Consider the following 14,060-nt stretch of genomic DNA (forward strand, 5'->3'; position numbering starts at 1 on the left):
CCTTGGGAGACCTGGCTGAGATCAATATATCTCTTAACTGACAGTTTTAAGCAAATCCCATTCTTCCTTAAAAGAGATTCTGTAAAATCACAAATTTGGAGATACTTAAAAGAATCTCTGTGAGGGATATTAAAATCTGTTCTAATTTGCTCAAACTTCAAAGCCAAAGATCATCAGGCCTGCAAAATCAAATAGGCCACTCCTTCAGATCAAAACTCCTGATCTGTACAGGAAGATCAGGGTTAAACGTTAGGGGAGATCCAACATAAACGACAGACAGGTTATCTAGGTGTTTTCTCACATCCACATCAACAGTGTGTTGTAAATGATTGTGTTATGATCAAGGGAAGTTATTTGTGTCTAAATTTTTGATAAAAGGGCGGGGATAACATGCTAGAGACTGGAGACCAATCCATAAAAGTTTCTTGCGTATTTGTAAACCAATCTGACATCATTTTGAACAGAGCTGACTAGGGCTGTGCGATTGCCTCTAAATTTCAAATTGTAGATTGTCATTGCTCTAGATTGCCAATACACGATTAAATTGGCAAGGGGGCAGGGGCGGCACGTGTCCTTGGCACGTGTCTTATGTTGATCGCTACCAGTCAGCAACAGTGCCAACACTGACCCTTTGGCCACTTTGGTGGCAAAGAAAAACGCCACATCTCCAATTTGGGAGTTTTTTGGGTTTATGCCAGAGGTGAGCCGACGGACACAACAAAGCCTATCTGCAAAATATGCAACAAATGTGTGTCCGTGAAAAATGTTCAGACAACCAATTTATTTGCGCACCTTCGTCTTCATCAGCTGCTGAAGCCACAAAACTCCTGATCCCCCAAGCTAGCACTTCAAGCACTGCAGGTTTATTCTTTTTGTTATAATGATGTTATTTTTAATGTTTTGCATCACATGCAAAAGTGAGCGACACCGCTGCGCTGACAAGCCGGAGACAGGAGAGATGGACTCCACCGCTCCATGCTCTGTCTCCGCTGCTGGTACAGCCACCGCCGCTACTGGTACAGCCACTGCCGCTGCAGGTGCTCCTGCCGCTCCGGTCTCTCCCCCCATCGACGATCACTGGGTCCAGCTTGGAGCTAGACCGAGAGCTCCCATCAGCTCCACCCCACTACATCCCGAGTCTTGGACTGTGGTCGGCACCCACAAAAAACGCTGGACAGGGAAGGGGGCTTCTCCAACCCATGGCATCCCGCTGGAAAACAAATTTAGCATCCTCGATCCCAATGATTTCCCCCCATTGGCTGGCGATCCGCGTCCTCCACCTACTCCTGCGCGGACGTCTGTGATATCTGGGTCTCTACCATCTGCATCACCTCTGGCTGCCCATTCAGGAATGCCGAGCAAGTATGACAAGCTCGGCCGATCCACTCTGCCCAAAACCCGCCGCTCTGAGCCCAACTTCACCGCAGCGCGGAAGCCTCCGGTTCACTCCGCGGCGCGTCGTCTCCCGTGCGCTTCTTCACCTGAACTCCAAGCACCACCACGAGCCTCTTCTCCCACCACACTCGTTATTGGAGATTCAATTGTGAAGAATGTTAGGGGAAGATCTGCGGAGACCCATTGTTTTCCTGGTGCAAGGGTTGCTGACATTCTGGAGGTGATTCCCGGCCTCTTAGCCAATCACCCTCATGTCAGGAATGTAATTATCCACGTTGGCTGTAATGATATTGCCAGCCAGAGGTCCGAAGTTTTAAGGCAGGATTTTAGCAGGCTCTTAGACTTCCTTAAAAACTCCGGCAAACAAGTTTTTATTTCAGGCCCAATTGCTCCCTTCAAGAGAGGCATTGGTCGTTTTAGCAGGACCCTTAGCCTCCACACCTGGTTGCAATCTGTCTGCTCGAACTTCGGTGCCATTTTTATTGACAATTTTAACCTGTTTTGGAATCGTGTGTCCTTCTTCAGGTTTGACGGCATTCACCCCAATGGCCTGGGTGTACGGATTTTGACAGACAACGTATTTTATGCAGTCGTAAATAAGACCTCCTCAGAGTGACTGTCCAATGCCTCATGTTCAAATTTGGAGATGGCCACTTCCGGTCATCGGTCACATGCTCCGCCTCACACCTTACGCCCCACATCAAACTCAGTCACTTACTCACTAGCTCCGCCTGGTGACCACAAGTTTCCAGTCTCCTGCTGTAACACTCTCCCCTTGATAACTTCTATGCCAGCAACTCCCTTACTCAGGATACCTGTCCTATGGAAACCTCGAACTTATTTGAAATGTTCAAAACGCACTGCAGTTGTCTCAAATTTAATTAGAGTTCCCCTTCAGTCCAATACTGCTACCCCCTCATCGTATGAACTTGGGTCAACTCCACCCTCCTCACTTAATCCACATACTTTTAAAAACAGAAAAGGTCTGGGTTTCATCCACTGGAACATTAGAAGTCTGCTTCAACATCAAAAACTTGATCACCTTAAGATTCTAGTTTCCCAAACAGACCCTGATATTCTGGTGTTGACTGAAACTTGGTTAAAGAAACATGTCAGTGATTGTGAAGTATCTTTAAATGATTATAATTTATTTAGAACTGACAGAAATGCAAGAGGAGGTGGGATGGCTATTTTTATTAAATCACGTTATTTGGTTACAGTTCTAAATACTGTTACCATACAAAAATGTTTTGAATTCATTGCTTTGAAGGTCAATTTAGGGCCTAGTAACTTAGTTGTGATTGGGATTTATAGACCTCCGTCTGCTGAACCGGATGCCATTGATAAATTGGCTGATTTAATCTCTCAATATAGTAATTCAGAGCTTATAATTTTGGGCGATTTTAACCTCAATTGGTTAACTAGTGTGTCTGCTTATTGGAAGGAGGTCTGTGATAATCTCAACCTAACTCAGCTGATTTCTGACCCCACTAGGCCTAACCTAAAAAACAACTCAAAGTCAACTTTAATAGACATGATTTTGTCTAACAGGAGTGATAAAATAGTTGCTTCTGGTGTCTTTGACCTTGGAATAAGTGACCACTGCCCCATAGCTTGTATTAGGGATACGAGATTGCAGAGAACTAAACCACAAATTGTTCTGAGGAGAAATCTCAGAAAATTTAATGAACAGGCCTTCTTACATGATCTTTGTCATAGTAATATTTTAACCACATTACAAATCCCAGATGCTGAATTAGCATTGGATCATTTTATAAACACCTTCAACTTAGTTGTTAACAAACACGCCCCTTTTAAGAAGCAAAGAATCAAAGACAGATCGAGTCCTTGGTTCACATCTGAGCTCTCATCTTTGTACCAACTGAAGAATAAAACCTGGGCTTTAGCTAGAAAAACTGGGGATCCCTCCCACTGGCTTGCTTTTAGGCAGCTAACAAATAAACTTACATCATTTGTGAGGAAAGCTAAATCTGATTATTATTTAAATACCATCTCTAGCTGTTCTTCAAACCCAGCTAAATTTTGGAAGGTAGTGAATTCCACTAAAAACAAACATACTGTTTCTCTGCCCTCACATGTAACCTCTGGCCAGCAAGTAATAACAGATCACTTGGAAATATGCACAGCTTTTAATGAGCATTTTGCAGCAGCAGGTCATCTTTTTAAAAATGGGAATATGGATTCTGGGGAATCTATAAATTGTCCAGAATCTGATGTCTCAGTATGCACTGTAAGACACATTCCTCAGTTCACTCTCCAACTTTTCACCCCTAATCAAGTTACTGGAGCACTTCTTGCCATCGACTCCAAGAAAGCAACTGGAGAGGACAGTCTAGACCCTTTCTTTCTCCAGCTTTCTGCTTTGATGATCTCAGAATGTGTAACACATATTTTTAATTTAACCATCTTAACAGGTACAATTCCCAAATATGCCTGTGAATATTCTCATTCATCCAGGTCATAGTTATTTTAAGGGATTAAATCGATCGCAACTGGACTGGTAAAATTGTCTTAGAAGACGTTTCGCCTCTCATCTGAGCAGGCTTCATCAGTTCATGCTCATCAGACTAGATAGGACAGCTCTAGTCTGATGAACAGTAGTTGGAATTCAATTATTTATCCTCTAAGAGAGGCCGCCTCCAGACCAAGAATGGTTTCACTCCCTATTGTGAGGCTTAACGACAGTCGTTTGGGTTGAGTGGGGTGAAACCCCAGTGAGCCAACAACCGTCGTTGGGGGGGTCTCACTCGTTAGTGTTCCATTCTGTTCTAACGATGGTCGTTAGGGGCACCTGGAGCCAGGTGTGGCTGGACTGTGTTGTTGGTTTTTAGAGGCTAAATTATTGAATCTTTTGGGAAGGGATGAAAGGACAGCATTGTAAGTTGGGGATAGGTGGTGTCTTAGGCCTCCCCCTCTGTTCAGGGATGGCTTCTCAACCTTGACATAGATGGCTTCCCTTACTCCTCTTTCAAACCATCTGTCTTCTCTGTCAAGAATATGTACATCTTTGTCCTCAAAAGAGTGTGTTGTCTCTTTGAGGTGTAAGTAAACAGCAGAGTCTTGACCTGAAGCGTTAGCCCGTCTGTGTTGTGCCATGCGCATACTTAGTTTTTGTTTAGTTTCCCCAATATAAAGGCTGGAGCATTCCTCGCCGCACTGGACCGCATACACCAGATTGTTCTTCTGGGTATGAGGCGTGCGGTCTTTAGGGTGTACCAACCTTTGTCTGAGGGTGTTACCAGGCTTGAAATGTACTGGGATGTTGTGTTTGCTGAAAACCCTTCTGAGTTTCTCAGATAAACCTGAGACATATGGAATGACAATGTTGTTTCGTCTGTCCTTCTTTTCTTTCTCCACCAAAATGTCATTTTTCCTCCTGGAATTAGCCGCGCTTTTGGCAAAGGACCAGCTGGGATAACCACAGGTTTTTAGGGCCTCCCTTAGGTGTTTGTGTTGAACACAACACAGGGCCTCCCTTAGGTGTTTGTGTTGAACACAAACACCTAAGGGAGGCCCTAAAAACCTGTGGTTATCCCAGCTGGTCCTTTGCCAAAAGCGCGGCTAATTCCAGGAGGAAAAATGACATTTTGGTGGAGAAAGAAAAGAAGGACAGACGAAACAACATTGTCATTCCATATGTCTCAGGTTTATCTGAGAAACTCAGAAGGGTTTTCAGCAAACACAACATCCCAGTACATTTCAAGCCTGGTAACACCCTCAGACAAAGGTTGGTACACCCTAAAGACCGCACGCCTCATACCCAGAAGAACAATCTGGTGTATGCGGTCCAGTGCGGCGAGGAATGCTCCAGCCTTTATATTGGGGAAACTAAACAAAAACTAAGTATGCGCATGGCACAACACAGACGGGCTAACGCTTCAGGTCAAGACTCTGCTGTTTACTTACACCTCAAAGAGACAACACACTCTTTTGAGGACAAAGATGTACATATTCTTGACAGAGAAGACAGATGGTTTGAAAGAGGAGTAAGGGAAGCCATCTATGTCAAGGTTGAGAAGCCATCCCTGAACAGAGGGGGAGGCCTAAGACACCACCTATCCCCAACTTACAATGCTGTCCTTTCATCCCTTCCCAAAAGATTCAATAATTTAGCCTCTAAAAACCAACAACACAGTCCAGCCACACCTGGCTCCAGGTGCCCCTAACGACCATCGTTAGAACAGAATGGAACACTAACGAGTGAGACCCCCCCAACGACGGTTGTTGGCTCACTGGGGTTTCACCCCACTCAACCCAAACGACTGTCGTTAAGCCTCACAATAGGGAGTGAAACCATTCTTGGTCTGGAGGCGGCCTCTCTTAGAGGATAAATAATTGAATTCCAACTACTGTTCATCAGACTAGAGCTGTCCTATCTAGTCTGATGAGCATGAACTGATGAAGCCTGCTCGGATGAGAGGCGAAACGTCTTCTAAGACAATTTTACCAGTCCAGTTGCGATCGATTTAATCCCTTAAAATTACAATTCCCAAAGTATGGAAGGTTGCGCATGTTATTCCATTGCATAAAGGAGGAGATATTAATGATCTTAATAACTACAGACCTATATCTAAATTATCATGTCTGTCTAAAATACTTGAATTGTTAGTAAATAATCAATTGAAGTCTTTTTTAACTGCATATTCTGTACTGAGCCCGCACCAGTCCGGCTTTAGAACTAATCACAGTACCATCTCTGCAACATCTCTGATTTTAAATGATATTGTGTCTGCAGTAGACGATCAGAAATATTGTGCTGCTCTGTTTGTCGACCTTTCAAAGGCTTTTGACACAGTCGATCATTCCCTGCTTTTACACAGACTGTCAAGTATTGGATGTGATGCTAATGCTCAAAGATGGTTCCACAGTTACCTCTCAGGTAGACAGCAGTGTGTAATAGCAGGTAATGCCCAATCTGCATTTTTATCAATAACAAAAGGTGTTCCCCAAGGTTCAATCCTGGGGCCTATCCTATTTACAATCTACATTAATGACATTGTCCAGGCCCTGACTACTTGCACGGTTCATTTATATGCTGATGATACCATTTTATACTGTTGGGCGGATTCAATACAGCTGGTCATTGACAAACTGCAATCTTCATTTAATGCTCTTCAGGAGGCACTCATTGGCCTCAAACTCATGTTAAATGCAGAAAAAACAAAATATATGGTATTTACAAAATCTAGGAAAATTGATTACAGTACATGTCACATCAGCACTTTATCAGGCACAGCGATCGAAAGAGTCCCACACTACAAATACCTGGGCATCTGGATTGATGACAAACTCACTTACAAAGTTCACGTTAATAATCTGGCTAAACAACTGCGGGCAAAACTTGGGTTTCTCTACAGAAACAAATCTTGCTTCCCAATGTTTTGTAGGAAAAGAATTGTTGAATCTGTTTTACTCCCTGTTATTGACTATGGTGATGTGATTTATAGACACGCTGCTGTTACAACCCTTAAGCCTCTGGATGCAGTTTACCATTCTGCTCTTAGGTTCATCACCGGCGATACCTACAGTACCCATCACTGCATTCTGTATAACAAAATTGGCTGGCCGTCTCTCTCTGTGAGACGAGACCATCATTGGTATTTATTTATTTACAAAGCACTCCTTAACAAACTACCAACCTACCTTGCATCACTATTACATCTAAGGACAGGAGCTTATCAGACCCGCTCTCAGGACTGGATAACACTTCATGTTCCTCGTGTCAATTCTGAACTAGGAAAAACTGCTTTTAGATTCTGTGCTCCAAACACATGGAATAACTTGCAATGCACTTTAAACTTAGAGTCCCTGATAACTCTGAGAGATTTTAAAATTATGCTTAGAAGTTTTAATGTTCTTACATGCACATGTTTTAACTAGAAATTGTATTAATCAATTGTAAATTTCTTACTGGCTATTTTTTTTTTTTTTTTTTTTTTTTTTTTTCTGCTGTTTCTATTGTATTTCTGCTTTGTTGCCTAATTGTAATCTCGGCATCATTGAAAATGAGGGCCACCCCTCAATGTATTCCCGAGACATAAATAAAGGTTGAATGAATGAATGAATGAATGAATGAATGTTGCTCCTCCTCACTTCAAGTCGCTGTCATTAACTTTTAACCTGCAAAGGCGGCAGTGCCCCAACACTGTAGGAATTTATGAAAGCCCTTGTGTGAACATTTCAGTAGTTACACATTAAAACAATATTTATTTGCACTTAGCCTACTCTGTTGAACAACCCCGAAGCATGAGCAAATGGGCTGTGTCAGTTCGAATCAAAGAGATGCGAGGAGAGGAGAGGAGACGAGAGGAGACGAGAGGAGACGAGAGGAGAGGAGAGAGAATGTGGATTGTAGTTGTTTGTAAACGGGGCTTCTCTAACAGTCATGTATTTCCTCCAGAAACATCTCTTAATGCACAGTAGAGCGCCATTTTTTTTTTTTTCAAAATCGCCTTGATAAACAGCAAATCGCCTGGCAACCTTCCAATCGCCAATATATGATTTAATCGGTGATCGTCCCAGCCCTAGAGCTGACCAATAGTCGACAGCACAGGTTTTGTTTGTTTTTTGGTTTGTTGTTTTAACAACTGCCAATTAGAACACGTGTTGTTTTTTTAACAACTGCCAATCGTAGCACAGGGATTTTACAAGATCAGAGGGGTATACTACGAAGCAAGCTCAACACAGCCAGGCTTTCTTTGCATGATCTGGATCGACAAAGCCTAAAACGTCAATCAGAGATAACGGGTATCATGATGGTGGTTATCAACTTGCTTTGTTAATCCAGGCTCTCATTTTAAGGCTTTGTGCGTGCTCACATAAAAGTGGCAATTGTTGCATCATTTGACTCTTCTTACACATTAAATGAAGCGATTACAAGCCATTTAAGTCAAAATGATCAAGTTGTTATAATTATGAGCTGTGGAAAATATGCAAAATACATTACGGCAAAAAGCAACATTATTGCTGCAAATAAAGCAGGAAAAGAAGAATGCTGTCAGAAAATTACTGATCGACTAAATGCGGTCTTAATGCTGCTGTTTATTCTAACATGAAAACTGCACATTAAACAATAAAACTCACGTGAGGACATGAGGAAGTCTGTCTGACACTGTCCTTTGATGGCAGAGACGTGGAGATCACTGTTTTTGACCAACCCAACGTAAAATGAGTGTAACTGATTTAAGATAAATGATGATGAATTTTCTAATCAGTGATCTGAGCTGCAATATCACTGAGACAAAACAGATAACAGTAAAAAGTATTCAAAGTGTCTGTAGTTGCTTCATCATTATTTTATTGTGTGGACTGTATACGATGTCAATTTAAAGTGTTAATATGATCTGGAGCAAATGGGAAAAATGACTCTGCATCACCAAACGGAGGTTACCAGACAGCACGATGTATACAGTTTGTGCCGCTGTTACATTTTTACATTATATGGATTCGTTCGGTGATATTACGAATATACAGCTCAGCAACTTTTCATTTTTAACGTCTTTCCTCAGTTTAAAAGCTATATTGCTCATAAACAACCTTGTTAGGACAATAATTAGTTAAAGAACAGCACGTTTTACAGACGATTTAATCTGAAACTCTGAACATAAACTGCTCCCGACCAGGTTATGAGTTTAGCATAAGTTACCATGGTTATCTAGCCAGGTTAAAAGAGAGCCACCTTCGTGACACTGAAAATCCTGGCTTTAGACTCAACATAGCTCGTTAACCCATTAATCTCGCTTCGTAGTACACCCCTCAGATAAAAGAAGAGGGGGATTTTACAACAGCATAGCAAAACACAGGGAATTTTCTATGAGCACAAGGGTTGTTTTTGTTTTTTTGTTAACCCTTTTGCTAACCCTAACCCTTGTTACAACAGTCAGACCCTTTACAGCTGCCAACCACGAGACAGGTGGGTTTTACATCAGCCAATGATGACAGCCAATCACAGCACACGAACAAATAAAAGAACATTTTTTTCTTTTTTTTCTTTTTTTTTTTTTTTACAACAGCCAATCACATCATAAGTGATTTTTAACAGTCAATCCGAACACTGGATTTTCTTTACATGAGTAAATAAGAGAACAGACAGATTTTACAGGCAGGGCTGTCACGGTAACCGCAAAAATGAATTACCGCAATACTAAGAAGCAGAGGTGGTGAAAAAAATTGATTATTAATTAATCGCAATTATGTTATTAATTTTCAAAAATCTATTATTTTTTGCATTGTTTTATTTTGAAAAAATGTTATCCCGCGGTCAACAGAAGTTGAACGTCACGCGAGCGCGCCCACTTCCAATTGGCAAGTGCGTGCAGCGGCCAGAGCGAGTGAGCCATACAAGCAGGTGTGTAAAATGGATGAGAAACAACCAGCAACAAGCAACCAACTAGGGGTGCAACGGATCGCCATCTACGGTTCGGCACGCATGTGATCCGCAGACCACATGTGAGCATCATAGTTTTACTGTCACTGTTACTTTTGTATAAGATATAATACCCGAAATCTCAATGCAGAGCTGCAGTGAAAAGACAGGACAGATGCTGCTGTGTGCAGCGCATCTCTGTGAAGAGCGACTTATTTAAATGCCGTCACATCGCCTTGAGTGAAATCCAGACCGTAACTTTTTTTCACTGATGTAACTATGCTATCACCAAAGAAACGGATCATAAAACTGTGATGTTCATTGAAACTTTGGTAATATCAGCTGTCTTAACTTCTACACAGCTCCTCTCTATTCACTGGTGATGACTGATTGATCATGACTTCTAACCAATCAGATGTGCTGTGCTGTAGGCGGGACACTGAACCAGACTATAGAGCGTAGTTGTGTATTATACCGACAGTGTATAATGATCTAATATATGTATAGTATATACATAGTACAGCACTGTATAAGTTTGAAGTTTTTAACATAATTTCCATTATCATTACTATTATCATTATTATTACATTACACAACTATGGTGATAATTACAGACAGACAAAGATCAAAGACAAGTGCATTTTTAAAATAATTTAACCCTAATCCCACCATATTTTTCTTTTTTGCTGATCTGAACAATTATAAGCCTTCCTTTAGTACAACTTGATCAGTCACAACACAATGTGCTGTGTTCATTTCTGTGTTCTACAGTATATAAGCTAATAAAGCTACAATATGTTTTGCCAAGTTAAAACAAATAATTCTGAAGTTACACCTACACTACACAGGAAGTGCTTTGAGTTGTTACTCAATAAAAGAATTAGGTAATTCAGCAACTGACTGTTTTTTTAAATGGTGCAATAACTTTGTAGTGTATTTTTGGGTTACTGTTGTCAAATGGAAAATCAATAATTGCTAATCGAGAATCGTTAATAATCGAAAATCGGTGGGTAATCAAATCGGGACCCACCGCACTGCATGGTGAGCCACCGTCACCACCGCACATGAGCTGACCTCATCACACCTTACGTTGAACAGGAGACAATGGCAGTTGCGCTTGTACCGAAACCAAATGTTACTTCACCCCTTTGGGAGCATTTCAGCTTTCAGCCAAATGAAAAGGGGGAACCAGCTAATTTAGATGAGGCCGTTTCTAAAATCTGTGGCAAAAAGATCCAAGTAAAACGAGGAAACACTTTATTTTAAGGTCTCACCTAGCAAGTTACCATCCAACTATGGAGGCGAGGCTGCCTCCTCCCACACCAAGTCGCATAGCAGCTCATGTCAGTGCCAGCCAACAGCTTGGAGTCTCCTTGAGTTGCCAAGTACAGCATTGAAAGTGACAGGCATAAACGCCTAACAGATGCTGTTACACGGTACCTGGTCGAGGAAATGGTGCCGTTTACTATGGTGGAGAAACCGGCATTCAAGCCACTGCTTTAAAAATTTGACAAGTGGACTATTTCACTGCCACCACTGACATGTGGTCAAGCATAAATATGACTCCTTACATGAGTTTAACTGTACATTACCTGACCACAGACTGGACTCTAAAATCATGCTACCTCAAAACATTGTTTATGCCCCAGAATCACACATCCGACAACATCGCAGAGGCTCACCGCAGGGCATTTGATGAGTGGCCCCTGGATGAGAAGCAGCTGGCGTGCATCACGCAGGGCTCCAGACTGCGACTAAATGGTCGCATTTTGCAACTAAAATTTGCGACAGTGCGAGTAAATTTTTCATCTACTCGTGCATGACAAACTTCTGCTCCACACTTCAGCCCAGTAGTTGACAGTGATGCACAAATGAGCTAGTTTGCATTGCTATTGTTTCATTACATTCATTACAATGCATTTCTCCTCTCCTCCGTGACGGGCGGGTCTCCCCCCTCGCTCCTCTCTCACACATACACTGGTCTGCGGTTTATATTTATTTCAAATGGCACAGGATATCTCCTTATCTATGTTTTCACTATAGATCAAGTAGATCAGTATATCAGTTCAATAAGAACTGTCATTTTATTCCTTTTAATGCATTTTCATTTGATTTGGCTGGATTACTCTTTCAATTCATTGTAAGGAGAGAGAGAAAGAAAGCGATCAGAATGATGGGTGAGCTACAATGACTTTTAACAGGAGAGAGAACGCGCTGCAATGCGCTGTTCATTCATAAACTTATCTGTGCTGTGAAGGTAATCTGAAGACATCAAGTCAGGCAGCAATATTCAGCTCTACCTCCTGTATTGTCTACATTTTATAGACATTCTAGTTTTGATGAAAAAGGCATTTGCATGTATAAAATAAGACAATGATAAGCTTTCCTCAGTACACCGGTCATCATTTCTGCCGAACAACCGCCATAGTGTGATGTGCATGTGCAAGGGTAACATATCTGGTGCGACGAATTATGGCCCCCTGTGATTGGTCCAGACCTCACATGTGATACTAGCTGAATAAATGTTGTCTTTTTGTCAGATGGAAACTTTTTTGTCTTAAGGGTGTATTAAAATCCTGATTTTAATAATTAAAAATAAAAGTTAAGAAAATATATGTTCTCCCAGTCATTTAAGGTGGGCCATTGTATAAGTGGGTGGGCCCAGGCCTGTTAGGCCCACCCATAAAGCCGTGCCTGATGGAGGGATGGATAGATGCATAAATAAATAAATGAATACAAACAGTGTTCCGTTGCTAAAATAAAAAAATATGAACACAAATCAGTGTTAACTGTTTATTCAGGTCCAAGTGCTCTGTAATCATGGTAATGGGGTCCTTTGGCGAGAGGGTTCTGCAAGGACCCCAATGACGGACCACGCTCATTCCAGCCCAGTCTTGCTGGGATTATTTATATGTAGGCCTATTTTAAATCATTACATAGGCCCAATAGGTTTACTAAAAATCTGAATACTGTGAATATGAATAATCTTTTAAAATGTTGCCCAAAATTCATTCATTCAATGAAACATCGATGCAGCCTAAAACTGCCCATACAACCAGTTGCTGGCTTTCTGAGATGGTTAAAAAAATATTTTTCGTTTAGAAAAAATTACACTGAAATGAAAAATAAATTAAAATATAGCCTATTCATTTAAAGAATTATTAAGTAGGTGTAGCCAGGCTAATTTCACTTCCATAATTAAACGGCCATCACTCTGTCCATGCAGGACTGTCCTACAAGATGGAACTCCAAACAGAAAATGGTGGACCGAGTCTTGGAGCAAACTCCAGCTATAAAAAGAGTTCTGGATGATCGGTGGCATCAGCATCTCATGCCTAGCTGGCAGGACATTGCGGTTTTGGAGTCGGTGAACACGGCATTAAAGCCAGCGGCTGAATTTACGCATCTGCTGTCTGGCGAGACCTATGTCACAGTCTCATCCATTAAATCCATCCTGAAACTCCTCACTGAAGATGTTTTAAAACCATCGGACGAGGACACCACTCTGACCGCGGACATCAAGCGGAAGATGTGCAGTGTTCTCGAGGAAAAGTACAGACCAGCTGCCCTACAAAAAACTTTGGCAAAGGCCTGCTTGCTGGACCCTACATATTAGGGCAACAATTTTGATGATGACACAGAGGAGACAAAGTACGCGCTGATTGAGGAAATACTAGACGTGGAGGACGGAGGGAGCGGTGTCAGTGCGTCAGCTGCTGCACAACAGGAGTCCTCGGCGCAAACAGCGGTGCCACCAGTGGCTAAAAAGAAAACCCTTAGAGACCTGCTTAAGCCATGGACAACCACCTCTGCAACCATACCCAAGAGAGTTTGAGCCGACACTGAACTCACATGCTACCTCCAGGAGGACCCCATCGACTCCAATGCAGACCCACTCGCATGGTGGAGTGACAACCAGGGTAGATATCCTCTCCTCTCTAAAGTCGCCTGCAAGTACATGTGCATTTGCGCAACAAGTGCACCATCGGAGAGAGTTTTCAGTGCAGCTGGAAATATTGTTACCCCTCTCCAATCCTCTCTGAAACCACATAAGGTGAATATGCTGGTTTTCCTCGTGCGCAACAAGGACATGACCCAGGTATAAATCATAGGCTATTTTCTTTATAGGCTCAAGGAGAATTTTTTATTATTTTTTTTAATTGTCTAGTGCCTCGTACATCTCACATTACGGAATGTAATTTTAAGATTCTTTTATGTGAGAATGTAGAAGTTAAAACTTAAAATCTGTGGCCAATTCATCAGGATAGCGCGTAGTTTA

The 14,060-nt window shown here is 41.9% G+C and overlaps 1 pseudogene; it reads left to right on the forward strand.

Annotated features, from left to right (window-relative positions):
• Positions 1-958: 958 nt before the first annotated feature.
• Positions 959-13,834, forward strand: LOC146304291 (uncharacterized; annotated as a pseudogene).
• The last annotated feature ends 226 nt before the right edge of the window (positions 13,835-14,060 follow it).

This window comes from Lutjanus erythropterus, unplaced genomic scaffold, assembly GCF_056507025.1.
Source record: "Lutjanus erythropterus isolate fLutEry1 unplaced genomic scaffold, fLutEry1.hap2 Scaffold_157, whole genome shotgun sequence".
Lineage (NCBI taxonomy): Eukaryota > Metazoa > Chordata > Actinopteri > Lutjaniformes > Lutjanidae > Lutjanus > Lutjanus erythropterus.